Source organism: Aethalodelphis obliquidens, unplaced genomic scaffold, assembly GCF_003676395.1.
Source record: "Aethalodelphis obliquidens isolate GAN/ISIS:26980383/991018 unplaced genomic scaffold, ASM367639v1 scaffold49, whole genome shotgun sequence".
In the NCBI taxonomy this organism is placed as follows: Eukaryota; Metazoa; Chordata; class Mammalia; order Artiodactyla; family Delphinidae; genus Aethalodelphis; species Aethalodelphis obliquidens.
The window spans coordinates 11,333,385-11,354,731 of NW_020837993.1; the positions used below are offsets into that span (position 1 = coordinate 11,333,385).

General features: G+C 48.0%; 1 long non-coding RNA gene across 4 annotated transcripts; it reads left to right on the forward strand.

Annotated features, from left to right (window-relative positions):
* The first annotated feature begins 1,394 nt into the window (after positions 1 to 1,394).
* LOC113607654 (uncharacterized) lies at positions 1,395 to 20,205 on the forward strand. Of its 4 annotated transcripts, none has more exons than XR_003428017.1 (5): positions 1,395 to 1,858; positions 1,953 to 2,136; positions 3,900 to 5,325; positions 6,741 to 7,181; positions 18,816 to 20,205. It is a non-coding gene; the product is annotated as an uncharacterized LOC113607654 (long non-coding RNA). The 4 variants fall into 4 exon arrangements; XR_003428018.1 differs by lacking the exons at positions 6,741 to 7,181; positions 18,816 to 20,205 and adding an exon at positions 6,229 to 6,714 and having other exon boundaries at positions 1,402 to 1,858; positions 3,900 to 3,988; positions 5,182 to 5,325; XR_003428016.1 differs by lacking the exon at positions 18,816 to 20,205 and having other exon boundaries at positions 1,396 to 1,858; positions 6,741 to 9,854.
* The last annotated feature ends 1,142 nt before the right edge of the window (positions 20,206 to 21,347 follow it).

The following is a 21,347-nucleotide window of genomic DNA, read 5'->3' on the forward strand; positions in this document are numbered from 1 at the left end:
GCCATCTTCCTCCCAGCTTGCTGCATCCTCACCCCAAGCGCATTGCCCTGCGCATTGCCAGCTGTCAAATAATAATAATGTCAGCAGCGACGTTTACGGAGCTCCCACTGTGTGTGGCACAGGCGCTGTCCTGCTTCATGGTCGCTGTCTCTGATCCCTCCTGCCTTGTTGCCTGCATCAGTCCCCTGGGCTGGACCCCCTCATCTTCCTAGCCTCAGCCCAAAACAGCAGAGCACAAGGGCTCACCAACCCACATCTCATCTTCTGTTTAGTATTTCCCTCCGCCTGGCATGGTACATATGCACGCAGCTGTAGAGTGTCAGAATGTAAGTGCCAGGGGGCAGGCTAGGCCTGACATAAAGTGCTCTGAAGATAGTCATTGAATGAATGAATGGAAGAAGAAACAGAGGCTCAGAGAGGGCAAGTAACTCGCCCAAAGCCACAAAGCTAGAAAGTGGTGGAAAGAAAGTTTAAATTCCATTGTCTCTGGCTATTGGAGACCCCGGTATCTGAACTGCCATCTCCACTCCTCCCTGCTCTTTAGAGGCTCCCTTCCCTTGCCCCACACACCTCTGCTGTCAACTGCACCGATCCCCCATTCCCCACCCAGGGAGCATCAGGGGCCCCACCAGCCCAGCTTGTGGCCTTTCCTAACAGGACAAACCAGCAGAAGGAGAAAACGACCATGTCACCCATAAGAGGAGAAGGTTCAAGCAGGAACAGGAGAGAGCTTCATCCTGCTGGCTTCTTCCGAAACCCTGGGACCATGTGCACAGCAGCCTTCAGAAGACAGGAGAGCTGGCTCTACCTGTCTTGCAGATTTGGAATCTAGGTCATTCTGCTGCCTCCCCTCCCCCTCTGGAAGACAAGCTGATTTCTCCTAGGGTCTCAGAGCGGGAGAGGGGACGACAAGAGAAAATGTTTTAGTGGGACCTACACCCTGTGTGCTGCTGTCAGGAACATTTCATTTTGAGGCCAATATAATTTATGAGATGCAAATGGATTTAGCGTATAAAAAAAAACTTGGAAAAGGTACAAAGTGCACCTCACACCCTTGCGCTGAGGCGTGTTTGAGGCTCCATTAATCATCTCAGACAAAAGAGATTTAATCTGAGGCTAGGCAGTCTAGGGAGCCCCGGCAGCGCTCCCCAAACCCCAGGGCTGGCCGGGAGCAGCGGGTGTTGGCTGCGGCTCTGGCCCTGGGTGCTCGGCACTTGTGCTGAGCCCTTGTCTGAGTCACGCAGTAGATGAAATTACAGAGGTTCCTGCACATGATGAATCAGAAAGCAGGATCAAGCCAAATATTTGGACAAGCCTTGCCCTGAGTAGAGCAGGAGGGAGACTGTGCAGCCAGCAGCCTCCTGCCAGCTGCCTGCCCAGAGATGGTTTCTGACAAAGTGCCGCCGAGGGGCAGGCTGCTACTTAGAGGGGAATTAGCTCCGATCCATGAAGGCACCCTGCAGTCAGATCTCTTGGCCAGGCCAGCGCTGGGAAAGAGGCCCAGAAGCATCCCAGAACACTGAGCCGTGATTCAGTCTCACCCTCAGAGGAGGGGGCTTGTGTGGGTGCAGCGTGCTGAGTTGGGGGGGAGGAGACACTTTGAGTCACGCCATCCGCCTTCTTTTCTGGGAGTCATCCGGGCGGCAGGCAGCGTTTCCTGCAGCAGTGAGCCGAGGAGACTACGCAGCCCTCCCGTCGCTCCTGCCTAGGCCGTGGTGGGGATGCAGGCGGACGCGGTGGCCACAAAATGGGGAAGGAAGTGAAGCCCTGCGCCCTGTGCCAAGGCTTTACTGCTGCGAGGACTTTCAGGAGAGGCTGAAACAACAACAACAAACCAGTAAAAACAATGCTACCTTAGGTTTGTCTGGAATCTTTATTAATTTTTTAAAGTTAACTTCTGAAAGAGCTCAACATTCTTGGGGTTATTTTAAGCTACATTCTCCCCTTTGCAGGGAAGCTCCCAGGAACTAAACTAGTCCACACTGGAGAGAGCAGATAAATCCCTACAAGCAAAGAGTTGCTGTTGATGAATGGCAGGGATAGTGCCCATATGCTGTGGGCTGACTACGTGCTAGGCCCCAGCTCCATGCTTCCCATGAGAATGTCCTGGGCGAGCATCCAGAGAACCCCTACAAGGTGGGTGCTACTATTTTCCCATTTTGCAGATGAAGAAACAGGCTTGGGGAGGTTATATAACTGACCTAGACCATACAGGTAGAGACTGCACAGCCAGAATTTAAACCCAGGCAGTCAGACACCCAGATTATATTCTGCTTCCCAGCAGCTCTCCCGTTACAACCATCTGCAAAATGACCACGGGAACAGGGTCAAGTGATACCTACAGTTCTAACCCTCAACCAGGTGATCAGACCTTGGAAAGACCAGACATTATGCCTGCCTTTGGGATCCTGGCCTGCTCTCGGAACCTGAAGAAGGCTGAGGGGAGCTGGCTTTCTCAGAGGCCAGAGAGTCCTCATGGGTCAACCAGAGTCTAGCCCACGTGGGCCAGCCCTGCTTGCTCAGAGACAAGACTCAGCAAAAACCCTCCTACTCAGACACCCTCTGAGACAGCAAGGCTGCTGAGCTTGCTTCCGGAGAAGGTCTGCCTTCTGGAGTCAGGGAGCCCCAGCTCTGGCTCACTAGCTGTGAGGCTGCTCCTATTCCTGTTGCTCCACAGAGCCTCAAAACTTGCGGCCTAAAAACCCTATTTTAGGGCTTCTCTGGTGGTGCAGTGGTTGAGAGTCCGCCTGCCGATACAGGGGACGTGGGTTCGTGCCCCGGTCTGGGAAGATCCCACATGCCGCGGAGCGGCTGGGCCCGTGAGCCATGGCCGCTGAGCTTGCGCGTCCGGAGCCTGTGCCCCGCAACGGGAGAGACCACAACAGTGAGAGGCCCGCGTACTGCAAAAAAATAAAACAAAACAAAAACCCTATTTTATTATGCACATAGATTCCATGGGTCGAGAATTCAGACAGAATTTAGTTACAAGTAAGAAGGGTCCACTTGCTCCATGATATCTGGGGTCTTGTCTGGGAACACTCAAAAATGTGGGTAAACCCGGGGGTGGGGGGATCTATAGCTGGTGGCAGGAATCATCTGGAGGAGTCTTGGCTCACGTGTCCGATGGTTGATGTTGGCTGTCAGCTGGAACCTCAGCAGGGCTGTCACCAGAATACATACCTGTGGCCTCCTTCTGTGGCCTGGGCTTCCTAACAGCATGGAGGCCTCAGGGGAGTCTGCCTTCTTACACGACAACTGTATTTGTTTGCTATGCCTGCTGTAACAAAGTACCACAACCTCAGTAGCTTAGAACAACAAAAATGATTATCTCACAGTCTGGAGGATGGAAGTCCACATTCAAGGTGCTGTTAGGGTTGGTTCCCTCTGAGGAACATGATCGTAGGATCTGTTCCAGACCTCTCTCTTTGGCTTATAGATGGCTGTCTTCTTGTATCTTCACACTGTCTTCTGTGTGTGTGTGTGTGTGTCTAAATTTCCGTAAGGATACCAGTCTTATTGGATTAAGAGCCAACCTACTGACTTCATTTTAACTTGATTATCTCTACAAAGATCCTATTTCCAAAGGAGGTCACATTCTGAGGTACTGAGAGTTAGCACTCCAACATATGAATTTGGGGGTACACAATTCAACCTATAACAACAATTTAGGGCTCCAAAGGCAAGTGTCCCAGGGGAACAAGGCAGAAACCACATGGCCTCTTCTGAGTAGCCTTGAAAGCTGAGCTTCATTCTATTGGTCACAAGCTAGTCATTAAGGTCAACCCAGATTCAAGGGGAGGGGGCAGAGACCCCACCTCTTAGGTGGAGGAAGGTCAGGAAACTTGTGGATTTTTTTTGTTTCCCCTGAGGTGGGTATTATCTCTATTCCTCTTTTACAGGCAGAGAAAGTAAATTTTAGCATGCTGAGGTGGCCTGCTGGGGGTTTGACAGTCAGTGCATGGTGGAGCCAGGGTTGGATCTCAGTGTGGTAAGTTTTAGAACTCCCCCAGTGTCCTTGCACAGGTTAACTCAACCTCTGTAAGTGCCAAGTATCTATGAAATGGTGACAGTGATGCCCAATTCACAGAGTTGTTTTAAGGACTGAATGAGGTGAGTTGTATAAAATGCCTGGCACAGTGCAGGAGCTCAGTTAATGGTAGTTTTTCTCATCCTCCTCCTTCTCCTCTTTTTTCTTCTTCTTCTAATAAAATATAATTGACGTATAACATTATATTAGTTTCAGGTGTATAACATGATTTACTATGTGTAGATATTGCAAAATGATCACCACAATAAGTCTAGTTAACGTCCATCACCTAGCATAGTTAAATTATTTCTCTCATGATGAGAACTTTGAAGATATTCTTATCAGTATCATTAATCTTAGCTGTGGAAACATGATGTCAAGAGCTTTTGGGGGTAGGAATAATGGAAAAACATCAGACTGAAAGTTAAAATCTCTGGATCTTAATTTCAGCTGTGGATGGTTACAACTGCTAACCTTTATTGCAGCCTTATGATGTATCCAGCCCGGAGCTGAGCATTTCCCCATTTGATCCCATTTAACCTTCACACCAGCTAGCGAGGTGCAGAGCTCAAATCTGAACCTAGGAGCCAATGCACTGAACCTCTATGCTAACCCACCTCTGACCAACAATCTGTAAGACTTTTTCCAGCTATAAACATATGTAGCCTGTAGTAATGTCCTGACCCATGTAATAATGTAATCACTCATGTTCTCATGTGGCCAAAGAGGACTTTATTTTTCTATACCTGAACGTATTTCCTATCTTTAGGTTTCCTATTTCTTCCTGATAACAAAAATTATAACCTAGTCATTTTCATGAAAACCCAGTAGAATTCAGTGATTTCTCAATTTAGATTAAAGCTTGTTGCAATTTAGGGTTTTCTCCCTGAGATGACATCTCAGTTCTGCAGGGAAATTATGGATCATCATGTCCAGGATATGCTTGGTTCATGATGGTGGTAGAGACAAAACTAGGTCTTCCTAAATCCTGTTTCATTTCCTCCACCTGAGCACACAGGAGGACTGCATTTCCCAACCTCCCTTGTAGTTAGGTTGGGGTCATGTGATTAGTTCTGGTCAAGGGTCTGTATGGGGAGATAAGGTATGCCATTTATTTGCTAAGGCAATGAAAAGCCCTCTGTGTGACTTTCCAGTCCTCTTTTCTCCTGCTTGAGGCCACCCTGGAGGTCGTAACTAAGCATTTGAATCTCTGAGTCATCACTTGGAAGGAAGCTATCCAGGAGGAGGAGTAATGCATCGGACCTAAATGAAGGAGAAACAAACTTTCAAGGACCAAGGTACTCTGTTTTGGGGTCTGTTTGTTACTGCAGCATAGCTACACTATCCTGACCATAACAAGAGTCATCCTGTGCCAGCCCCCTCTGAGATACGCACTGTTCAGTGTTGACTATCAACATTGATTTCCGCTGGTATCTATTGAAGCAACCACCACTTCCTCATGTCAATGTCTATGGGATTGAATATACCTTTACCTGGCCTCTGGTTTGCATGGCTCAATCTGCCACTGATGACCGTTTTTGTCACACCCCCAGCACCCCTTGGGCCACCAGCTTCTACTCTCTTCTTACTGTCATATCCATCACAGGGGCATACGAGATTTTGGCTACTCTCCCAATCTCTGTAGGACTTCAGGAGATCCAACCCAGGCTCTTTCACTCAAGTATCACCACATCCACTTGTTCTCAACTGCTCTCCTCCCAGGAAGCTGGTGCAAGATTTCCCTACCTTAGATTTCCCCAAACTCATCTAGTGTTGTGTTTTTTTGTTTTTTTTTAATCTTCCCTTGATCCCAAGCCACCTTGGAAGGACAGGGAGAATCACAGGCTTCTCCCTTCAGACTCCTTCTCCCGTGCCCTTAGCAACCTGAATCTGGTCTGCATGGCAGGTGACTTATTTGGATTCTTCTCTTGTCCTCTTCCTTCTATTATTTGGGGGAATAAATTTTATGCTACAATTTCTTTAAAGTACTTTAGTTTCTCTTTGAAATCCAGCAAACATTTCTTTTTCAAAAAGCCTCACTCTTTGTGATGGTTAATTTTATGTGTCAACTTGACTGGGTCCCAGAGTGCCCAGCCTCTTGGTCAAGCATTATTCTGGGTGTGTATGTAAGAATGTCTTGCATGATTAACATTTGAATTGGAAGATTGAGTTAATTGTCCTCCCCCCACCCCCACCTTAAGGTGGGTGACCCTCATCCAATCAATTGAAGACCTGAATAGAACAAAAAGCCTGAGGAAGATGGATCTTCTCCAGCGGGACTGTTGTGCTGGGACACCAGTCTTGTTCTGCCCTCAGACTGGAAGTTACACCATTGTCTCTCCTGGTTCTCAGGCTTCAGACTGAGGCTAGAACTACACCATTGGCCCTCCTGGGTCTCCAGCTTGCTGACAGCAGATCTTGGGACTTCTCAGTCTCCATCATCACATGAGCCAATTCCCCATGTAATTAGGAATTAAGTAATTATAATGTACTACATTTTACTATATCATATTATATTATATCACAGCATATTTTATGTGCTATTGGTCTGTATCTTTCTTTGGAGAACCCTAGCAAACACTCTTACAGAGCAAAATCCTAGATTTATATGATTATTTTCTCCTTTATAAGTTTTAAAAGTAGATTTTGAAACTTCAAAGCCAAGAATTTGATTCCTTGGTATTTGTATTCTGTTGCATTTTCTCTTTCTCAGGAAAAGGAGACCTCTGGAAGAACCAGGGCAATAAGAACATGCTGGGGGGTGGAAGGAGGATCCTTAATTTTTATCTCTGAACAAAATTGTGCTGAATAATGAGGAACATTTGCATCATGCTGATGTGCTTTACTCCACTCACAGCTCACAGCAGCCTGTCATGTGGAAATTACCCATCCTTGACAGGTAAGGAAGTTCAAGTGCCTAGCCCAGGATCAAGTGGCAATGCCTGGGCCTGGGGAGGGTGGTCTTTCTTCAGGGCATGTGTCAGCACAGCTAGAAAAAGAAGCCTCTACAAGGAAAAACCAAAGGCAAATACATGGAGCCAGTGCACGCCAGGGCAAGCTGCAAGTGTGTGGCTGTGCCCAGTGAAACCTCAAGGATCCTCAAGACCAGCATGTTTACGGGCATCCATGCTACAAGATTCAAAGAGAAAAGAAGGTAAGCTCCAAGAGCATGGACCCTCTGTTCTAGGCAGTGCTGTGTCCCCGGGGTACTAGAGCAGCGTCTGGCCCACAGCAGGCACTCAAATGGTATTTGTCCAATGAGTGACTGAAGGAAGAGAAAGAAATGGGACCTGCTCTCAGGTCCCTCATCATTTGTCTGAGAAAACCAATTTCATGAAGAAGGAAAATAGGAGAGCAGATGAAGCACTAAACCAGGAGAAATAAACTCTAAGCAAATATGAATGCAGTGAAGAAAAACAATCAGTATGTGGGTAAGGCCACCTGCATATCATAAATGTCACATCTGTGTCACACAACTGACGTGGCTCCAGGGTTGTCTCTGTATGACTTACAGAAATCATGATGACTGGGAGTTCTGTTTTCTGTGTAGCTGGTATGAGAACTCTTAAGGAGAGGCTCAATTTGTTGGGGAAAGCTTGTTTTTAAGCAAATTGGGATAGAGTGAGTCTAAAGGGTATACACAGAGTATGGCTGCTTCAGAAAGGGATAAATGATTGGGCATTTCTAAAACCTCACGAGGGAAGAGAAAGCAGGGTCAGACCCCGAAAAGAGATGGGTAGAGTGTGTCATAGGGGAAGGTGTTCCCAAGAAGAGTCTTGTCTTTTGAGGCTTTTGTCAAGCAAAAAAAATGTGTGCTGTGTGATGTCCCTTCACCAAGGACCACTGACACCCCAGGGAGATGACAAAGGGCCTGGATAGGTTGGATTTCTGGGGGCAACAGTGAAGGATGCAGGACTTGTAGTTCCTGGTTGGAGTGGAGCTGAAACAGTCAAACACACGTGATCACACTTTTCCACAAGATTGGTGTGAGGGTTAGTAAAGTCAGTACGTAGTACCTAGGACATTTACCACCTGGACCAGGATGAGGTGAGATGGGGGGACTTAAAAAATTAGGCCCTGGAGGAACAGGAACTGAACATCAGTTCATTCTGTAGAATGACTAACCAGTCAGGGAAAACTCACGGCATAGATGCTGTCATTTTTTCAGGCTGTGCACATGGCAGATATTGCTAATGGATTTCAACACTTTCTCATCCAGGCCAGACTCACACTCAGAACCTTCTCAACATTGCACCCCAGGTAGCCACTACCAATGGAATGTTGATTTAGGAGATTAAGTCAATCCACCTTCCTTGGTCTGACCCAGAGGCCTCAGACAGGCAGGCAGCTGATGAGCTGCATGGGGACTGGAGATACAATGGGTTGGTTTTTTATTCCCTCACATAAGATTTGAATTAGCTGATGACATTTTTAATTGGGAAATTTCAAATCAATATCCAGATTTCTGGCTTCTCTTGAAAAATTAGAGTGTCTGGCAACGTTGCACTGCTGAGGAGTGGCTCTTCCCCCACACACCGTGAAGGGCTGTGTGCTGTGCAGTTTGCGTGTCCTCTGTGGCCCCTGTTGGCCTTTTGGATTGCCTGCATCCCTGCTTCTCAGCCTAACCAGCTGAGCATGGGCAAGAGAGTGGCTCTGAAGGCGGCCCAAGTTCGAGTCTCACCTCTGCCCCTTAGGCATCGAGTGACTTTGGACAAGTCCCTTATCTTTACTGGGCCTTGGCTTTCTCATTTGTGAAATGGGGGATAACAATAGTACTTACCTCATCAGGTGGTTGTGAAGATCAAATGAATTAGAACAGTGCCTAGCACACAGGAATCACTAAAACAAGCTTAGCTATCATCGTTAAGCCTTTGAAGTTTCTGTAAACACTGGAGAACCTGTCTACAAGTCCTGAGGAAATGAGGCACAGAAGGGCCAGACAGTGTCCCCCCATGCAGGAGGACTTGGGGTCCTTGCTGGGGGCAGGTCTCTACCACCCACCCCAGGTCTTGGAAGCAGCTTTCTGTATCTACAGCACTCAGAACACTTGCAGTGTCGAGTATGTATTTGAGCTCAGGAAAAGGAAAGAAAACGCTTGTTATTTGACCTCACTGTTTTAAGGGTAGGCCTGGAGGGTGCTCCTATCTGAGAGGAGTTACAAGATGAAGCTAATTAGTGTAGAAATGTTGGCTGGAATGTACACGCAGAGCCAGGGAAAGGGGTCCCTGTTTTCTCTAATGACATACTTTAATAGGGTAGAGATTCAAAACTACAAACACACAAAAGCAAAAATAAACACACAAACAAAACCCAGCAGCACCAAGGCAAGCCTGAGAGGCAAAAGTCAGCCACCTCTTACTTTTCAATCTGGGGGGTGCTCTTCATGCTGACGCTCAGTCTTCCCACCCCCCCGAAATACCCTTCTGTCCCACACCCCTCAGCCTGCGAACATCCCGCTGCAGCTCCGGGAAAACCAGAGCATCCACGTTGGCCTCTGAGACCACAGGGAACACTTTGGTGAGGACGTGCCTGGGGTGGGGGCCTGGGTGGCACGTGGTGGGGTGAGTAGTAGCTGGGGGCACACACAGATTACTCAGCGAAAGGAGCAAATCTCCCCTCCCTGGGGAGACTGAGCCCAGACTGCTTTTGAACTGCATACCTTGTTTCCTCTCTCCTTGAGAGAAAAAAAGGCCATTGGTTCTGCTCGAAATTCAGCCAGATGGGTTCCTGAATGCCTGTTGGGCCTCTCATTTCTCCAGTTTTGCCAGCCTCTGCTTTGGGTGTTTACAGGTGAGAGAGGGTAGATTTAGATACACCTGCGCTGGAGGGGAGGGGAGGGGAGGGGAGGGGGAGAGACACAGGGGATGGGGGACCCCAGAATAACCGAGGAGCTCACACCTAGTGGAGGTGAGAGAAATGGAGAGAGAATAGATGTGAACCCTACAGACTCTCCAAACCTCCAATCCCTGGAAGCGCCCAGCCACCTTCTCCCATGTGCTCTGTGGGCCAGTGCCCCCAGCCTGGCCCTGCACGCAGCCCACGTCCCCAAACCCTGGCCACAGGAATGAACTGCTCTGAGATTGCCTAGGCCTATGGACCCCACCTTCCTCCTCTTTGCTCCTTCTGTATGTAATTCATGGCAGGAGGGACATGCCATGTCAAAATATTTTTCCTGGAGCAGGTTAGAGAGTTGGGGGAGGGGGCGGGGGGGGGGGGGAGGGGGCAGGCGTTTGCAAGTGGGCTCAGCAGTCTGGGAGGCAAGCGGCTTGCCAGCGTGCCAGGAAGCACTGTCAGCAGTGCATGCAGCCTATGCTCCTGGCACACTGCCCAAGGGAAAAATCTGAACTTTCTATACGGAGCTCCTGTGCCTGCCTGTGGCCCCACCCAGCCCTGAGGCCGATAGCAGGGAAACCAAGGGTCGGACTCTAGCTTTGAACCCCTCAGGGAGAGGAAGCAATCTCTTGGGCCAGGTTATTTGTAGTGGGTATAAAACTTACAGCTCAGATGTGCAGGAAAGTAACTTTCCTTATTTTCTACAGTAGAACTCAATTTATTGAAGAGTTTCATTTCTACTCAGCGGTGATGAGGGATGAACCTCATCCCTCAGGAGAGCATGGTCACAGGAGTTTACAGTTTAGTCCAGTGAACTCAGGCTCTTTGGAGAGATGCTCAGTCTTCCCCGGTGGCGCATGGAGTGTGGGGACGCCCGTGTACAATCTTGTCTGGGCCCTCTGGTTTGCACGGTGTTATGGCTGGCGGGAAGCTGGGCAAGCGCCCTCCCTTCTGGGATTCCTGCTGGGGGTCCTTATCATTCCTCACTCCAGGAACAGGGAGGGGTGCAGAGGCCACACACATAAGCCTCAGCTCTCTTACTCTCCCTCTCTCTCCAGACTCTTTCTCCAGCCCAAGAAAGTGGGATGGGCTGCATTCCTGTGCGGCAGGAAAATTGCCCATATGTTACATCCTGCTCCTTTCCCATTTTACAGCTTAAAAACAAAACTCTCCATTACTATGAGGCTCCTAGAGTAGTCAAATTCACAGAGGCAGAAAGTAGAAGGGTGGGTGCCAGAGGCTGGGAGGAGAGGGGAGTGAGGAGTTGCTTAATTGCTTCAAAGTTTCAGTTTGGGAAGATGATAAAGTTCCGGAGAAAGATGGTGTTGATGGTTGCACAACATTGTGCATGTACTTAATGTTACTGAACTGAAAATGGTTAGGATGGTAAAAATGAGTAAGATGGTGTATATTTTACCACAATAAAAGCTCCATGTTTAGTCTTTCTGGATTTGGTTCTTAATATATAACAAGATGCTTTGGGAATTTAGAAGAGTTTTTTCTCTCAAGTACCTGGCTCTTATCATTGAAAGACTCAGTCTGGAATGGGCTTCAAGAACCCATCCAGGTTGTCAAAAAAGGGACATCGTCTCTTTCTCTTTTTAATCCAACTATGAATTATCTTAATCCTCCCCTTGCTGCACCAGGAGGCCACTGATAAGGAAGTGTGAAAAAAATTAAAACTCATTAATTAGTTCTAGATGATATCTCCTATTATCATTAACCATGTGATAGATGTACTGGGTTGGTCAAGAGATTTGAATTTAGTCTTGTCTCTAAGACTGGTTGAGGCATAAGAGGGTCTCCGTGTGGTTCACTGATGGGATCCCTGAGCTTTAAGAATGCAGAGAGAGGGGGCTTCCCTGGTGGCGCAGTGGTTGAGAGTCCGCCTGCCGTTGCAGGGGACACGGGTTCATGCCCTGGTCTGGGAAGATCCCACATGGCGCGGAGTGGCTGGGCCTGTGAGCCATGGCTGCTGAGCCTGGGCGCGGAAAGGGGAGGGGCCAAAAAAGGGAGAGGGCCGCGAACGGAAAAAAAAAAAAAAAAAAAAAAGAAAAAAAAGAATGCAGAGAGAGGTACAGGGTCTGGTAGCCAAAGTGGCAGCTAATCTCCTTATTTAGGTATTTAGAGTACCTCGCCCTTCTTTGATTCAGAACTGGAAAGATGCCATCCCATAGTCTGCTGACTTCTACAGTGTATTAGCTTCCTTTTCCTGCTGTGACAAATTACTGAAATTTAGTGGCTTAAAAGAGCACAAATTTATTATCTTGCAGTTCCAAAGGTCAGAAGTCTGAAATGGGTCTCACGGGGCTAAAATTAAGGTGTCGGCAGGGATGTGTTCCTTCTGGAGGCTCCAGGGCAGAATCTGTTGTTTTGCCTTTTCCAGCCTCTAAAGGCTGCCCACATTCCTTAGCCCATGGCTCCTTTCCAGCAATCACGTCGCTGTGACCTCTGCTTCCATCATCACATCTCCTTCTCTGACTTCCTGCCTCTATCTTATAAGGACACTGGTGATTACATTGTGCTCACCTGGGTAATCCAGGATACTCGTCTCAAAATGCTTAACTTAATCACATCTGCAATGTCCCTTTAGCCAAGTAAGGTAACTATTCCCAGATTCCAGGGATTAAGGCATGGATGTCTTTGGGGGGCCATTATTCTGCCTGCCATGCATAGTTTCTGTTGAAAAGCCAGCCGTACAACTTATAGTTACTCCCTTGCATGTAATGACCCTTCTGCTAATAATTGCTTTTAAGATTTTATCTTTGATTTTGGCTTTCAACAGTTTGACTATGATGTGGCTAGGAGTGACTTTCTTTGTATTTATCCTGCTTGGGTTTTGCTGAGTTGTTTTTTTTTTTTTTAAAGAGTGGGTTGATTTTTTTTAATTGGTTTTAGAAAATTCTCAGACATTATCTCTTCAAGTATTGCTTCTGCCCATTCTCTCTTCTCTCCCTCCAGGCCTCTAACGACGGCACATTAGATGCCCTTGGTGCCCCGTGTGTCTATCCCACTGTCCTGCTCTTTCCATTTTCTCCTCTATTTCAGCTGGAATATTTCCTCTTGGCCCCTCTTCGAGTTCACACATTGAGTCCTCTGTGTCCGTCTGCTGTTAAATCCATCCAAGAGGTATTGATTTCAGATACTCTCTTTTACAATTCTAGAATGCCCATTTAATTATTTTATAGATTCCAATTTTCTGTTAAATTCTCTTTTTATCCATTTTGTCCATCTCTCCCTGTACCTTATTTAATGTATTTATCATAGTTATTTTAAAGTCTTTAACTGCTAACTCCAAAGTCCTTGGCCACTTCTATAGTCTGTTTTTTATTGTTGGTCATCGTTTCCTGTCTCTGAAGTTTTTAATGTGTGCTGGACATTGTGTATAAAAGAACTCTAGAGGATGTAGAAGACTCGCCCTTTCCTCCACTCAGTTTCTGGGGCTGACTACCTCAGCCCACGAGGAACTGAGCTGGGTTGGGGCTGGGATGCAGGTTTAGACTCCCTGCACCACTGGTTTAATCCTGTTCCTCAGGTGAGACTCTCCCAGACATTTTACTGAAAGCCTGTCAGGTCTGTGCCCTTAGCCTGGAAAGGGTCTTCCTTCTCTCATATTCTAGGTTATCTAGTCTTCATTGCATACAGATCTCCAAGGTCTTTTCAAGTATGATTGTTCCAATTTATTTGTTTCTTCTTTACTTGTTGCAACAGCAGTATTGCCTGCTACTACCTACTACATCTTTCTAGGAAGTGAAACTCCCTTCCTCTACACTTCCAAACAGCAACAGGTGAAAACACCTGTGGAAAAACAAGGTAATGAAGAAGACAAGGGAGGAAATGGGTGGTGGTTTCTCCAGAGAATTAGAAGAGGGCCCGCTTTTTTTTTAAAGTCTTTTATTGAATTTGTTACAATATTGCTTCTGTTTTGGTCTTTTGGCTGCAAGGCATGTGGGATCTTAGCTCCCCGACCAGGGATCGAACATGCACCCCCTGTATTGGAAGGCAAAGTCTTAACCACTGGACTGCCAGGGAAGTCCCTGGCCCTCTATTTTGAGGTCGTTGAGAGGGTCCAAGAAATACTACCCTTCTTTCTCACCCATGTTCTGAAATATGAAGCCAGGAAGATGGTTCCACTGTGATGAGTCTGGACAGAATTGGAAAGATGATGCAGGTGTGGCAGTAGGACAGACATGAAGGAAAGCAGAAGAGGACAGGAGGACTGGATGGGAAAGAGACGTGGAGCCTGGAGGAGCCCTTGGAGCTGAAGGCTGGGGTTGCAGGGACTGTCAGCCTTTGGATGTGGCAGGGGAACTGGGAAGGCAGCCTCAATGCTGGGTAAATAGGTCCAGAGTTTTCATTGCTACAATCCTGACCCTCCATGACTATGACCTCAGGGGATCCTTTTGAAACTCAGATCTGACCAAGTCCAGTCAACAACCTTGGACATTTCTTCATCATCTTCAAGGGGAAGAATAACCTCTTTGGCATGACTTTCCAGGCTCCTCTCTGTAATCCAACCTGCTTTTTCAGCCTCATCCTCCAACATTCTCACCTTGTCCCCATTCCATATTTGTCCTCAATACAGGACTCTCCTCTAACACTGATCCCAGGGCAGAGCAAGGTGGGGCAGGCTAAGGCTGGTAGCTCTGGAAAGGCCAGGCCTGCCAAGGAAACCACTGAGGGGATTGGTCCTGAGGCCACGCCAGGCCATATTCCAAGCAATATTTAGAAAGGAGGATGCAAGCTTTGAGCCTAGAGACAAAGATGGGGGAGGGGCCAAACAGAACAGAAAGAACAGCGTAAGGATGGGCTGGGAAGTGGCCCAATCCAGGAATGACTCCTGCAGAAGACGGCTTCCAGCCACAGCATCCCTTCCAGATTAGGCTTACCTACCCCTACCTGGACCACAGCTGTGACCACCCATGGGCCTCCATGCCCTCTGATGTCACCACCCCTTTCCTCTGCCTGTGTGGCCTGCTGGAGTACCTTCCCTCACTCAATGAGCTGGCTCATCCTTCGAGGCTCAGCTGGTCCCTGCTATCACCACAGCACTTGTCCCAGGCCTCCTAGGTGCCTGTAGGTGAGTCTGTGCTCTCCACTATCTCAGAGAGCACAAAGCAGACCCACTTGTCCCCCAGCCTGTACCCGAAACGCAAGGGAAGCTGAGAAATGGATTTTTTTAATTCAACAGTGGAAAATATAGAAATGCAGGGTGGCCTGTAATCTGTCATTCACTACATCAGATTATTAGCTTCCCCTGAGCAATCACAATCACTGGGGCTTGTGGCCGGAACTGTGAAGACAGTGCCACCAGCCCAGGTGAGCCTTGCCCCGCTGGTGGCTCATGATCTCACAAGTGAAGAGATGCCCCACCTCCCCCAGGAGCCTTTTGTCTTCAACCAAGAGCTGCTATCGGCCCTGCAGGGGCACCACTGTGTCCGGTGGGATTGCTTCTCTGCAGACTCCCACTCTACCACCTCAGGACTGTAGGCCATGCGGTCATGGGGACTGAGAGGGTCTCACCTTACAAGCTGACTTCTTGGGAGCCTGTCCACAGGTCAGTGGCCTGAGCCATTACTCCACGCAGGCGCTTTGCCCACTGGCCTCCTTCAGCCATGTCCAGGGAGGCTAGCTTCCTCTCAGGAGTGGGGCCTTGCTGCTGCTGTCAGCAGATGGGACCAGGCCGGGGGCACGGCCCCTCACCAAGGACCCAGGAACCTTAGGTGAACAACAGAAAAGTAAGAAGTTCTAAGGAGATGGGCTGGACTCCAGGGCAGCCTCCACCCCCAGCAGGGGAGAGCCTGGCACAGGGCTCAGCAGGTGGACAGAGGATGCTATTTGTTCCCCAGATGGGGCCCAGCAGGAAGGATGGCAAGCCCTGGCCTCCAGCCCCAGGCAGGCCCAGCCTCACAAAGACCCCCAACAGAGCTTGGCAGTGGGGACAGGGACTGCATGGGGACAAGGCCTGGTTTGGTGGACTTCTCTTTTTGCCAGCTGGGGTGGGGAGCAAGCCTTGGGTTTGACTGGTGCTGGGTCGGTAAATATTTGGAGAACTTGAGCATTGGAAATTTCTACAGTAAAGTAGGCAGGGGCTCTGAACCACTGAGATTTGGACACTGATATTGGAGACCTTTGTCCCTTGGGGCTGGTGACGGGTGTGCACTGATTCTGTGGAAAGGGCCACTGTCCTGGGACCTGGTACACAAAGGAACCTCCACGCAGACCCACAGGCTGACGAGAGGGAAGAGCTGCCATTGTGCTTTCGGCAGGAGGGGGCAGAGGGGACTCAGCCCACTTTTAACAAAGTGACAGAGCCCACGGCCACCTCCTGTGCAGAGAGGGCCAGGGCCACGTGAGGGTGGCTGCCGCCAGACTGGAGAAACAAGGAGACCAGTCTGATCCTTCAAAACAAGGAGACATCCACATTTGTAACTGAGATGAGAGGAGAACTGCATTATTTATGAAATAGCTCAGCCCAGAGTTAACAAGGAAGAAGGAGGCCTTTAGAGGGGAAAGTGGTTTCCAAAGCATCCGTATTTCACTGAAAAAAACACACACAAACTATGATTTAGGGTGTGCTGAGGTTTAGAACCGGAGATGACTCTAGTGCAGTTAGACCATGGGAGAGGGGATGAGGGTGTGGGCAGGGGGGGCAGAGGGACAGAGAGTGGGCGAGGGGACGGGGGTTGATCCTGCAGGCTCCCTGTGGGAGGCGGGCACATGCAGGGGACACTCCCTGGGCATAAAAGAGAGTGTGTGTGCATGGATGTATGTGTGTGCCCGGTGTGTGTGAATACACTTCGAATGGATCAAGGGACAGAGGGAAGGTGCACCCCCAAAGATGCAGAGCCTTCTGGGACTTGCATGTTAATTCTGTTTGCCTGGCTAATCTGCTGTAAGAACTTGGGCCAAGACTCTGAGAAAATGGTATTTTTCATCAATTTTTTTTAAATTAAGGTATAATGTGTTCAGTTTGATGAGGTTTGGTCATTGTATATGCCCATGTGACAACCAATGATTGTTGCAAACAACATATAGAACATACCCATCACCCAGAAAGTGCCCTTGTGCCCCTGATCACTTTTTGACTTCTATCCACGTAGATCAGTCTGCCTGTCCTAGAAATTCATATAAATGGAGTTGTACAGTATATGCTCTTTCGGGTCTGGCTTCTTTCACTCAGCATAATGTTTTTGAAATTCACCCACGTTGTGGATTTAACAGTAAGTGGTCCTTTTTTTTTTTTTTTTTAGTGGTCCTTTTTATTGCAAGTAATATTCCATTAAGTGGATATACCATATTTTTTTTATCTGGTTGATTCTTATGAATATGACTACTATAAATATTCATGTTCAAGTCTCTGTGCAGACATATGTTTTCATTTCTTTTGGGTTGGCACCTAGGAGTTTAATTGCTGGGTCATATGTGGATACATGTTTCCCACTGTGAGAGGCTGCAGAACAGGTGTCCATGCACTGGATGGAGTTCCAGTTGGCTCACGTACTTCCCAGCATCCACTGTATTTTATTTTATTCAGTCTAGTGGATGTGAAATGGTATCTCATTGTAGTTTTCATTTGCATTTTCTAATAATGACTGATGATGTTGAGCACTTTTTCATGTGCTTATTGGCCATTCATGTATCTTGTTCATGAGATGCCTGTTGAACTTTGCGCATTTAGAAATTGGGCTGTTCTTTTTGTTGTTGATGATTTACAGGCATTCTTGATATAGTCTAGACCCTCCAAGGTTTTTCAAAGTAAAACAGCAGCTACTAGTCATGTGACCTCTGTTCCTTAGGCTGAATAATGTCACCCCTCCCTCCCGCTTCATATCATATCCTTTGGGTGTATACTGGGTTTAAAATGCATCCACTGTGATCCCATGGTGGAAATGCTAAATTCTACTTAATCAAACTCAGCTGTCTTTCAAGGCTCTATTCTGCTGAAAGTAGAAAACAAAACAAATGAACGAACAAAAGCAATCTTACTGTTTCAAAGTAAACTCCCATTTAAAGACTTAATCTCTTTCTCATAATTACTCTGGCAATTCAGGATTTAACTAAGTTAAAGTCCCTTTCATATTTCTATCCTCTCAAAAGTCTTTCTGTCCCCACAAAGGATGGTCAAGAAGTTGTTTCCGTTCCTCATGGCAGCAGGGTAAGCCCTCCTGGTCCACTCCCTGTCCTCCAGGTTCAAGTCAGACTGTGTGAGAGGCATGTGGGGTCAGCCATGGTCCCTGCAGGTCAGCTCCATCCCTGGACCCACGCTACTACTGACCATGACCATGCCTTGGCCTCAGCTATAGGGTCTTGTCTCCTAACAAGCAACTGTATTCCTCTCCCTCCACCCTCTTAGCACTGCTGTTCCCACTCCCAACCTACACAGAACATGTAGGATCTCACACAAGACACTCACCGGCTCCAGGGAACCTGGCCTATGGCATCTCAGACTCCCTCTCCACCTAAACGTGCCACACAAGCATATCCCTTCTACTGAAGCCACCCATGTGGGTGTAGGTCACCCTGCAGGGTGCTCTCAGCCTGGAATTCTAAACCAAAAGTGGAGCACAAGCTTGTGGATTCTTCCTCAGGCCATCTGCTATCTCCTGCCCTGACTACAGTGTCTTCATCTAATTTTGTTGACTAAAAATGTCTCTAGTGTCTGACCCCCACATCCCAGCCTAAGAAGAGCTGTTCTCTTTCCTGTGGGGCTGGGAACAGCTCTTAGGTTATGCTGCCCATTCTTCCCTATTCTAGTGAAAACTCCATGTTCATCCTCCAAGATTGTTATATTTAAAAGATATCTATTTGAATTTAGGAAAACCTTTCTTCTCTCAATGGCCTGATCTTGCCATTGAAAACCTAACTTTCGAGCCTATTGTTTTGGAGCTTGTTTGGACACGCGAAGCTGAATGTCCTCCCTTCATGCCAGTTTCTCCTCTCTCCTGTATCTCAGCTACTACTCATGAAAGTGTTGGAAACCATGGCTAAAGAAGGAAAAATCACAAAGAAGGAGTGGAAAAAGAAAGCACATTAGTATTATTCAAGGTATTAATCTTAACACACATTTAAGTGGCAACTAGGAAAGACTTATCTTTCCTTCAAAAAAGTAATGTATTCCCACACTCAGCTCCAGCTTTAGTTCCCACTCGGCCCTCCTACGTTGGACAGGCCACTAGACATTCCAAGGCTTTTGGCTGTCAAATCCCCTTCTTGGCTCCTGTTCATGGTAGCTCTGCACCCAACATTGCTCCACTTCATGCAAGGATTTTCTCTAGTATCCAGCTCCATGGGACCCGTCCATCTTGGGCAACAAAGGGGCGGGATATAGACCCCGAGGGAAGGCACTCCTGAGATCCTCATTTCTTGATAACGCAGGTGAGCGTAAATAAATTTAGACAGGGCAAACTGTGACAGCCAGCCTACTACACTGCTCTTGGGTAGTATCCTCCCACAATGCATCAGTGTTGCTCGGTGTGACTGATAGAATAAGGCCCAGTGATAGTATGTCATTTCTGAATCTAGGTTTTAAAACATGGTGGCTTCTGCCCGTCTCACTTGGGTCACTCACTCTGGGGGAAGCCAGCTGCCATGTTGTGAGGACACAGAGGCAGTGCTATGGAAAATTTTACACGGCAAGAGTGAGACATCTTGGAAGCAAGCCCAGAATCACAGCAGCAGTCTAGTGGGGTAGACAGGGCTTCTCCATCCAGATCCAGCAGCTCATAGGAGAGGAGGTAGAGGCTGCAATAGGTTGGATGATCTATCAACATCACACATCTGGTCAGTGCCCAAGCCACGCCTTGACTCACAGCCCCATTTTAGAGAAATGGATTGGTCTGCAGCTCACAGTGTTTCTCAGACTTCACCATTAACACTCCCTGTGCCCTAGATTCTCCATGCCGTGGAGCCTGGTCATCAGGAGAGCCCAGGACATCCTGTGGTGGGAGGTAGGGACTAGGGTGGGGGTGCTGGGCACTCCAGTTTGAGAAGACAATGTGGCTAACTGCACGGTGGTGAGAAAACGTGCAGCATTTTTGAGACGAGCAAGTTGCCCGCTGCAGTGGAAGGCTGGTGCCTCATGAGAAGGTTCCTTGAATATGGTACAAAGTGAGGCTTCCTGGAGCAAGCTGAGCCTACCTAGGGCCTGCACCAAGACCCTGGCCTTGTTCACAACTGGAAGGGTGTCTGTCCTCGAAAGTGGAGGGTACCAAGCAGCAGACACCCTGGGAGGATGCATATCATCAGCCCGAGCATTGTGGGGTCCAAGGAAGATGCCATGAAACAAGAGGCAGAGTGAGGGCAAACTGTCCACTCATACTTGATCAGAGATGTTTCTAGAACAATGTGAGACTGGAGGGTACAGAGGATGGGCCCTGCAATGGCAACAGGGGCTCCGGGGCTAGCCCCGATGACCCAAGAATGCTGATCTTTTGGAAGAACTTCCTCAGCGGGCTCTCAACAACCTCTGGGTCTGAGCTTCCAAAAAACAGAGGCTGAAGCAGTGAAGGCGGGTGGAAATGCATTTGGTTTTGTTTCACCTCGTTTTCATTCACTGCAGCATTTTTTCTTCCCAGGAAAGCAGAGAATTTCCCAGAAAAAGGGTCCTGGACCTTCTAGATTACCTACCTGTAGGCAATAGTTTTCAAGGCCAATTTGCAGTCATGTGTTTCTTGCCAGCAAGTTCAGAGATGTGACCTCATCAAGCTCAGAAAGCCTGGAATTCTTCAAGAGAAAGACAGAGCTGAGTTGGAGGAAGGATGGTTCTCTATCCTCGCTCTCCACCCTCTTCCAAAACCTACCACGTACAAAGCTAGGATAACCCCAGGAGGTGAGAAGCGTATATATTTTGCAGACTCATGCAAAATTTTTCTATTATCTAGCTTAACTTTGTTCCCAACTACCTGTTTACATTCAGTCACTACCAGATTTTTCTTAGTGCCTTTTGGTTAAAAACGGAATAAATTAGGGATTTTTGTTTCCCATTCCTCTTTCCCTCCCTTTTCTCCAGGTGTTAAGTGGGAGGAGGCTGCATTATGGGTGGGAGGCACTGTGTGGCTGTGACCAAGATGTCCAGTGCTAATTGGCCCCACGACATTGGCACCTATTCTTCTACACCTGTATCTATGCCCCCTCTACTCTCTGGCTGCCAGATCCAAGTAGATCCCTCTGTGTCCTCTTTATCCCACCACCAAGACTCCTCAGCTTGCTTTCAGGCACCTCACCCTTCCCTGGCACAGAAACATTGGTTGTCCCACCCTGAGGCTCTGGGAGACAACCTGTGGCCCATCTGCCCAGGTACCCTCCATGCTCTGGGCGCTCCTGCTCTGGTGTCATGGTGCACATGGGCTTCTCCAAGAGGCTTGCTTCCCTTCTTCTCTTCCCCTCCCCTTCAATTTATTTGTTGAAGAAATCAAAGCCTTGGCTTTTTTGAAGACTTTTGTCACTGTTAAAAAAAATCCATCAGAAATTCAAATGATTTTTTTCG